We start from the raw sequence: 7,306 nt of genomic DNA, 5'->3' as shown, positions 1-7,306 counted from the left end.
TTAACTTACAGGTGAACCTTTTTCGGTGTTGAATTAAGAGATTTATATAGAGTGGCACAGCTTCCTCTGCATATTTTATTAGGATTTTATTGAGTTTTATACAGCTTTTATGAAAGTACTGTTCATACAACCTGTATTTTAACGGTATGTTGGAGTGTGACATCTTTATGGCTATATGCCGAATAAAAAAATTATTAACCCCTTCACTGCGGCGGCTATTCCGCCGCAGTGCTAAGGGGGTGGAGCAGCCACACGGCGGGCGCATGCTGGTTACGGAACCGCTCCGTCACCAGCCGTGGTTGCGCTGTGCTCATGACGGAGCGGTTCCGTCACGGCCCGACCGCTCAATAGAACGTTCAGCGCAGGCGTGGAATCCGTGCCGATCAGGCGTTCCGAGCGGGCCGTGACGGAACCGCTCCGTCATCAACACAGCGCGACCGTGGCTGATGACGGAGTGGTTCCGTCACCAGCAGGGGAGGGGTTAACAACAAATGTGTAAGGGGGTCATTAGATTATAGCTGATGCAGGTGAACCAAATACCAAACTTGCAGTTTACCCACCTTATTTAGAGCTGGTGAGATTGCAGGGTTTTCAATAGTGCAGTCTTCGCTGTCTCTGCCATGAGAAACTACAGGGCCATCACGTTATAGTGCCTTTCTCTCTACCTCACAAAATATCCTTGCCAGAGATATGGGACGTAGACTATGACCTGTTTTTCTTCACCAAAACATGACTGAACCCAACCTCTGCCTTACGCATTGTTTCATCCAATCATGCCCGGTGCAAATTCGCCAGACAAGATCATCAGCCCTAGCCCAAAGGCAGAGTTGCCATCTTATTCAAGGATACCTATGCCGCTCCATCTTCACGGACACCACCACTAGTTACATGGAACACCTCACCTTTAAGGTGCACATCACAGCCAATTTAACCCTGTGTCGAACCCTGGGCATAGATTTCATTGCACCCCTTGTTATCTACTAAAGCACCTTTATCCTTCTTGGAGACTTCAATTTCCACCCAGAAGAACATGCTAACACAACTTTTCCAGACCTCATAGAGAACATCGGAAACCTAGGCATTACCCAGCACAATATTGGACCCAATCACACTGTAAAACTCTCTTTGGGGCCAAATTTTAAAATCCTTCAATAATGTCAAAGTCGTTACCAAACAAATTGACACAATAGGAACCCCCTCAATACGAGAACCACCAAAAGACTACAAACCATCCAGAACTTAGCAGCTAGACTTACACTCAACCTTCACCAGAGGACTCATATCACACCACACCTCAGGGAGCTCCACTGTCTCCCTATACATTATCATACCCAGTTCAAACTCATCATGCACATATTGAAGGCAGTACACAACCTAGGCCCCCCATACCTGAACCTGTGAATCACATTCCTCCAACCACGCTGCCAACTCTGTTCTGCCAAACTACTACTCGCACACCTCCTACGCATACACAGAAACAGATATGAAGGTCAAGCCTTTTCGTACACCTCTCTTAAATCATGGAATTAACTCTATCTTAAATTTTCTCTGCCTCACTTATTAAATTCCGAAAGAAGCTGAAGACCTGGCACTTTGATTAACGACCTACACCTGACACCCTAGGTAGACTAAGGACTTGCATCTGCTCAAAGCCAAGATACCCAATGGCAGTATTGGAAATGGAAATCTATTAAGAGCCCTAGAGAGAGAAAAAAAAGAAAAAAAGAACATTTGGAAAAAAAACATTTTACCAAGATTGCAAAGTTCAGAATGGCAGGCACATTGGGGTGTCTGAATTGGGTGGCGGGGTCATCCACTAGGGCATTGGAGACACTTTACCAAGCAGGCAAAGTTAGGAATGGCAGGCAAATTGAGGTGTCTAAATTAGGTGGGGGTAATCCGTAGGAGAGTGGAGTTTTTTTATTGTGTGGTTGGCGATACAGCTGCCTGACTTTAACTGACCCCCTGATGTCTAGTTCTAAACCCTGTCACCATGTATAGATTTCTTACCTAGTCCCAACCAGTCTCCGCTATTGCTTAAGTTAAATCATTCATTTTAACTTTGGCAAGTGCTATTGCTCTCCATCAGTGGGTGTGTGGTGAGAATTAAAATATTGTTATTGGTCATTATTCCTATTGTCTTTAGGTTTTTTGGAGAGGGTTGAGTAACTGTTTTTGAGTTATATTTGGGAAGGAAACTGCCCTCGTATGAGCCTTCAGTTGTTTTTTATTGGATGAGCTTGTTTGTGCTTTTCTAAAATTCCAAGCCTACTTTTTTATGATGTTGGCTGCCCATGTTCACTGATTTGCAAATGCTTCTGATACATATTATTTTGACAGTTTAATCATATATTGACATATATATCCCTGATCTTCGATACTTTGTAAGTATAGCATGTACTCCCAAATCAGTATGATTTAAGACTTTGATTTAGTGAAACCAGTAAAAGTCATTTTCTTAATTTTTGGGTCACTTTTATTCATGCTGAAATTATTTGGATCCATCCAGATGTAGAGACCGGTGGAGGTAAATGTGTATACATTTTAATATTACCGGATTTGTAGTTCATTGAAAATCACCTTGTCAAAAAATAATTCTAACTGATCCATTACTGTCTGTATTGTTTTTGGGGAGGACAACAGTATGAAACATGGCTACAAGCCATTACCCAGGACAAACCAATTCCTCTTCTATGTAAATGGGAGACTCTGGGTGCAAAAGAAATAATTTCCTTTGATTCGACCAGGCTTAGTTTTCTTTTATCAGTCTCAGGCAAGTGCCCTAGGTGTATTTTGGCTGTGTTGGAACAGTCAGCCTTAGGGTGGTCTTCCCCCAAACCTGTGCTAAAGTTCTTGTGTTCACTCCCCTAAATGTGGTTTGATTGTCATATACATATATGTCATATTTAATTTACTTATAAAAACCATGTAGGATGTTATACAATACACACCAAGACTTGTAAATTAAATGCTAACAGTAGGCCTGTAGCACCTATTGTACCACCCACTAAAGTAGCAATTTAAACATGTCCCAGGTCTGCTATTGCAGCCTGAATGTAGCATTAAACTGCTATTTCGATTGGCATTAAAACTCCCTTGCCAAGCCTTGAACTCCCCTTTTGTCACATATACGTTGCCCCTAAGGTAGGCACTAAGTGCTGTATAATTAAAAGGTAAAAAAAAGAAAATTGGAGTTATATAAGTACTGGTAATGATAAAACCATACATTTGTTTTTCACTACTGTGAGAGCTACCCCTCCTATAAGAGAGCATTGGGGATTCCTTATTACATTTAATAAGCTGCAAATCCAAATTTGGCGCAGGTAGAAATGTTATGTTTGGTATCTATGAAATTGTAATAATAAACCCTGTTTAAAGGTATGATTTTGGAAATGCCACTTTTAGAAAGTGGGTATTTTTCTTCCTTTATGCTATTTTATGCCTGCATCCTGGCTTGGGTCACATAGCTGGGTGTTGGTGACAGATGTTATAAATTCCTCTCAGACAGTCACAAAATAGAGGGATTAGGTGTGCCTCAATGGGCCATCTGCTGACAGGATGGGGGGCAGAGGTGAGCACAGCCAACTTGCAACTGAATAGGGTGTGCTCTGCCATCACACTAAAGGCCTAATGACCCCACATTGTCACTGCAGCTAGGTTGTAGCCAGGGCAAGAGAGTCAGGAAATTCTATGCACTTCAAAGAACATTTCTGGAAGCTTCTCGCGCCTTCCAAAAGAAGAGCAGCAGGGTACTAAAAAATAGGTCCATCAGACCTACTCTTCAGTTCATTAATGGACTCTATAAGACTGCTGCTGCACCTGGAATTGACTCTATAAGACTGCTGCTGCACCTGAAACGACTTCTTTGCTGTCTGGATCATGCCTTGACCCCTCATAGGCCAGCCCTTGCTGTTGAGCCCTGAATCTTGACTTGCACGCAAGACTACCAGAGCGACTCCAAGGGCTACTTTTCTGGCCCCCTGTCAAGAGCCACAGGGACACAAGAGGCTCCTGCTATCTTGAACCCACACCTGGACCCACTCTGAGTTAGTCCTGAACCCCCAAAAGGTGTCCCACCATTCCTGGGACTTGATTGTGGTACTCAATGTGCCTAGATGGCCAACCCCCAAAACTGAAGACTTCGAAAATGTTGCCCAAAAACTGCTCTGAGAACCAGAAAGAAACCTGGACCAACCTGCTTGCCTATTTGCAAGAGGAGCATCACTGGTCAGAATGACTTGGCGGCTTCCTCTTCTACGTTCTCGCAGCAAAAAATTATTTTTATCGGTCCTTCGCCAAAGGGGTATCTGGCCTCATAGAACTGTCTTCGGCTACAGCCCTCTGCCTCGACCTGCTGGAGGCTATCGTCGGAACATAAAAATCTCCACCACGGCTTTGACCCAAGGCTATCTTAGGATGGGAATCCCTCCTCGGATACCAGCTACCAACTTGCTACACTGAACTTTACCTTCTCAGAAACATTTTCTCAGACGGTAAAAGCTGACTGGGCTCAAGACACTTCTCATATCCGAATGGCACTCCATCGCGGCCGGCGTTATTTTTTTACTTTGCCTAGTTTCGCCTGACTTGATGTCCATGGTTGGAACTTTGATCTTTTAGGTGCTAGAAACTGTAAAATAAACCATCCAGTTCTACTAATTGGATATGTTTTGTTTTGGTGTCAAATCATTTATCAAAATGAACAAATTGCCTTCAAGTTAAGTCTGTCTGATTTTGTGTCGAGCTATCCAGGGTTAAGGATAGGTTAATTTAGTTTTTGTGGTTAACCCTGCAAGGAATTGTGGTTGTTGTTTGACCAGAGTTCACCTCCTAGTCAACCAACAACAGAGTTTCTCACAGTCACCATTTGCAGACTTTATGCAATCTTTGTATTGCTCTGCAATAGGTGTCAGCAAACAATCCCATTAAATATAAAACCCCTAATTATATCTTCGTATTTTCTGTCTATGTATCACCCACTGCATGTCATAAATTAATTTATTTGAGTGTACTTATTTCTTAATTATAAATGCTTGCTGTATTTAGAATTCTTTGGCTAAGTATAACATATCCTTTTTTCTAGCTTTATAATGCATCAGTTATTCATATATATATTTATATGATTTATAATGTTTTATGTTAATGAGTGAAGGTGCAACAAGATTAATATGTTAATTGCAGCTTTTCACATCACTCAAGGTGAGCCCAGTTTTTTTCAAAATAATTAGAAAAGGGAATTTAAGTTGGGTAGAAACCAGTGTAATGCAGAGAGGAAATCTACAACTTCCTGGGGGACTCAGTTTAAACAAGCATCCTTCATGAAGCCCAGAGACAGGCAACTCAGAGCAATACCATTCTGAACACAGCTACACAGTTCAACCATATCAATACAAAAAAAGATACCTGTTGTTCTGTTATGGTGTGCAGGTGGGAGACCACCTTAGAAGCTGGTACAGGCTCTTTTGTTGAAAAGACAGATTAGCAAGAGGCAAGAATGGGGGAGTTGGAAACTAGGGACTAGTTCAATATTCCCATGCAAAGAACTCCAGTAGTACTGTTAAAACATTACAATTTGTTTACTATTCTATTTATTAACCTTTTCTTTGAAAATATATAATTCAACTCTTTAGTTATACTGATATACGTCATATGCACTAGGATAAGACATTGATCTTTAAAAAAGTAAAACAATATGTATCTAGAGTGTATTCTTGACTGTGCCTAATCATATTGAAAAGAGATTTGGAACTCAATAATAGCAAACACATCTATGAGTCTCACAGGATTGATCATTACCCAGAACGCACCATTGTCATGTAATATGCAAGTGGTTTGTGGGAGGCAGTTCACCAGGTTAGCTCACTCAAGTAGGTAACCTGGTATTGAGCTTGCATTTTTGCCAGAGGGTCTAGAAAAATGTATCCAGGGACACATTTTGTATAAAAATTTGCAAAAACATTTATCACTGGCTTGATGACTTTGGTATTCCATTGTTATGTTTGCATTAAATGGCAGAGTCCTAAAGCTATTTATTATAGCTCTGTTAGTTACCCACCCACAAATTGTGACTAACTGGATGTCAGCCAGCTCGGTGTTGAAGATGAAATAGAATCTTGGACATTAGAACACCACTACCTAAAACACAGATTTTTGCTTATGTAAAGCAAACCCAAGATTTTTAAGATCATTTGGTAGTCGACACATAGGAAATCATCTGTAAAACGATTAATTGAATTGAATCATAGGTAATCATTGATGGATAAATTGTGTTTATATTTAGATTCCTTAAGAAACGCATTTCAAATTTGGCTAAATTATTGACATATGTTGTACTTTTTTATGTATATATCCTTACTTCATTTTGTTTCTACAGTTCTGATTGAAGATTATGGAAATCAAACATTTGCCATGTTAATGCTTAGAAAACAGTTTAGAAAAACTGAACTACATACCCTTCCTTGTTCAAATGAACATTGCAATATAGATAAAACAATTGTATTGACAAGAAGCTGGACGTCTACACCCACGATGCATTGCCTTCCATTCTCTGGAAACAGACAACGAAACAGTTAGAACTATTTTCGATGTTGCTAACCACGTATCCAGAAAGTGCTTCCACTCGGGATCAGACTGTTACCAAAGAAAGCTTTCTAATTCATAGTTGGAAATGCTTGAACAAACCATCTATTGGGTGGCTTGGAAAATCTGACAATTTAAAAAAACGAATTTACAGACAATTATCAAAGTCTTGACAGCAATTGTCTTCTTGGCAGAAGCAGTTCCTCCAAATAAACCATTTCACAATAAAAACATATCTTTGTTGATTTCTTCTATGAAACATAAGCCCACCCCCACATCTCGTAATACTAACCTCTCGCCACTATGGTGGAGTCTGACACCATAACATGTGCTTTGTGGCTGATCCAGAGCCACCATGTGTATCTAATGAAGCATTGACAATTTTACCTGCACTAGATGACAATTCCCCTTCTCCATATTGATCATCCAGTAGAGCAATAAAGCACAACCACCCCCTCAGTCATAAATCATCTAGCGTTCTGAGGGGTCCCATTACGGGTGGAGCACAAACAGTTAAAAGTAGTCTGACATGGGTTACAAATGCTTACCCCTGATAATGGGGAAGGATGATCGGTCAATATAACCTGCTACATATACTATAAAAGCATAACTAGACAAAATACTTTCAATCAACCACCTCCTTTTTGGTGTCGTCACAAAAGAGAATCAGATGAATTTCAGGGATGAGAGAGTGGAAAAAATTTAGGTTTACTGAAATAAGGGCGCA

The sequence above is a fragment of the Lissotriton vulgaris genome, chromosome 5, assembly GCF_964263255.1.
Source record: "Lissotriton vulgaris chromosome 5, aLisVul1.2, whole genome shotgun sequence".
Lineage (NCBI taxonomy): Eukaryota > Metazoa > Chordata > Amphibia > Caudata > Salamandridae > Lissotriton > Lissotriton vulgaris.
The sequence above is the reverse complement of the archived record's forward strand: the minus strand, read 5'-3'. Positions refer to the sequence as shown.